The 2,500-nt window shown below is 54.2% G+C and overlaps 1 protein-coding gene across 1 annotated transcript in view; it reads left to right on the top strand.

The window, feature by feature from the left end:
- Nucleotides 1-1,179: 1,179 nt before the first annotated feature.
- The window catches only part of LOC113804681 (homeotic protein antennapedia), a 417,805-nt gene continuing 416,484 nt past the window's right edge, over nucleotides 1,180-2,500 (top strand). The window contains exon 1 of the mRNA XM_070114345.1: nucleotides 1,180-1,471. The gene's annotated coding sequence lies outside the window, so the exon portion shown is untranslated. The remainder of the gene's footprint in view (nucleotides 1,472-2,500) is intronic.

Genomic DNA, 2,500 nt, shown 5'->3' on the forward strand with positions numbered 1-2,500 from the left:
GAAAGTCAGGCTTCACTGTATGTAGCATGTGTATAGACGCACCCTCATGAAACGAATGACAGAAAAAAATAAATAATATATAGACTGAGAGAACGTTTAGGCCAGTGAATGAAGGCATTATGTTAATCTTGAGCTATACATTGTGATAGCTCCTTTGCAACGGTCATTTGAGTGTTGTGAATGGAGTATGGAGTCGAGTTTCATTGATCGACCCCAGGGAAAGCAAAATTCACACCTATGAAGATGATGGATCGCTTTGTCCACACTGATCAAGAAATATCGTAAAAAAAAGGATGGAATTTAGAAGAGGGAAGGAAAAGAAAGAGATAGATGGAGGGGAGAGAGTGAGAAGAACGGAAGGGGGTGGGGGGGGGGAAGAGAAGAGAAAGAGGAGAGGTCTAGAGAGAAGAGGAAAGAGGAAAGAGATTGAGGGAGAGATAATGGATAGAGTGTGAGAGGGAGACAAAAAGACAGACATACACAGAGAATGAATAATCTCCAAGTTAATCATTGCAAACACCATAGTCCCCAAAGCATAACTACCCACCCCCCTTCTCCTCTCCCCCTTCCCAACACCCCCTATCCGAGGCGAGTCCAGGAGCCCGGCGAGGCTGTGCGAGGGACGACAGCTCGGGTCGGGTCCGGCGATGCACCCCCTCGTTTGGGGCGGGGACACTGCGCTCGCCTCCACACCCACGGAGCCCAGCCTTCCCAACATGTCCGGGAATATGTGCTCGCAGCCAATGTATTTGAGATTGTTTCGAGGCAATTGATGCGTCGCCGGCCCGGTGTCCTCGGCTGTGTATGAAACAGAAGCCTTCGGGAGCGATTTAAGGGGTACTAACAAGTTCTTGGGCAACGCTTAATCAAGGGGATGGAAATTTTGGAAACGCGCAGGGTGCGCCTGCTTGCTTTTTGGTTTATTTCTATGACCTAATTCTTTTTGATGGTTCCTGTTTACAAAAATAAGTTTATGTGCACCCTAGTGGCCTCAACTAGTGCAGGGTGCACTAGGTAGGTCGCCGTGGGCGGTCCGGTGTGCACGTTGCAGGCCCACTAATGCTCCCAGGCGCCGGGCTGAACTTAGGCGCGCGCTGATTGGCTGGCGCTACGTCACGTGACCCTACCTGGCTCAGCCACCCGGCCAGACACGAGCCAACACAATAAACGTTTAACAGGGCCCGCAACTTGGTCATTGCTAGCAACACGTCAAGGCAATGTGTGTGGCACTGCACAGGGGGTGTCGCTGATGGAGGTGGCACAGCAGCAGAACTAGCGGCGCCAACTCATCTCATCTCGTAAGAGGTTCCCACTAGTCGACGTCCACACCGAGACGCGGCGCCGACCAGGCAGTAGCTGTAGGAACTTCGCTCTGTCGCCAGCGGTGCCACGCGGCTTCTTCTGGCACCCGTGCCCACCAGCAACGTCCTTCTGGTGTCCCCAGAGTCCTTCGCGACTCCCGCAAACCAAGGTAGGCCTATCCCTCTCTGTCCTGTGTCATATCTGGGTCATTTGCGGTAGTGTCGCGGCAGGACGACCCCGAGGAGACCTTCGTTACGGGTGTGACAGTGTCAGCCGTTCCTTGGCATCGAGTGGTCGCGTGATGACCCCGAGTTAACAGGCAGCTCGGGTGTTACAGATCATGTTTACCTCATTAGCGGCCGCCACGTTAATGAGCTGCGATTACGAGTGGGGCACGGAGGGGCGGGCGGCGGCCTGGGCAGAGGGAGGGCTCGAGGGGTGGGTAGGCCTTCCGAGAGAGGCCTATGGTTGGTCTAGCCCGGCGGTGGTCAGCGATTGTGGTCACGGAGACGGCGGCGCTGGAGCGGTGCGTCCCTCCCCGAGTCCTGCGACACCGGCCGCAGGATCTGTCCTCCGCGGCCTCCTGCCAGATGCCAACGCCGCCATCACAGCGCTGCTCCGGCCGGGTCTTCCAGTCCATTAGCCTCTCCCTTTCTCCCGTCCCGAGGGCGACCCCGGGCAAGTCCTCCCTCGGACGCACACAACAAAAGCGGGGGTGGGCGAGAGGGAAATAAAAATGGGGGTAGGGAAAGGAGAGCGAGGGAGGGAGGGAGGGAGGGAGGGGGGAAGAGAGAATAGCATTATCTTCCAAAACCTCACCGGCGGGGGGGTAAATGTCCAGCATACGTTTGCCGAAGCGTTAATTTACACGCAGATTCCCGCCGAAGCGCCCACCCGCCCGGCGTTCGTTAGCCGGGCGTGCGGGGCCGTAAATCCGAGTGTATGTGAGCACTTGAGTGATGATGATTTCATATTTTTTCCCGCCAAAAATTAGTTGCCGACAATAAATTTATGGCGTATTTGAGATTCACATGTGTTGTTGGTGTGTCATCTTTGCCCCGACAAAACAAAAATCTAGGATAAATAACCCTTTGTAAATACATTATAGCGCGACTTGTTTGAACTCGGAATTAACAGCTCTTTGTCTGCCTCTCTTTTATCCACAATGAAAAAGGAATCGCGCAAAACAGATCGGGAT

This window comes from Penaeus vannamei, chromosome 35, assembly GCF_042767895.1.
Source record: "Penaeus vannamei isolate JL-2024 chromosome 35, ASM4276789v1, whole genome shotgun sequence".
NCBI classification, from domain to species: Eukaryota; Metazoa; Arthropoda; class Malacostraca; order Decapoda; family Penaeidae; genus Penaeus; species Penaeus vannamei.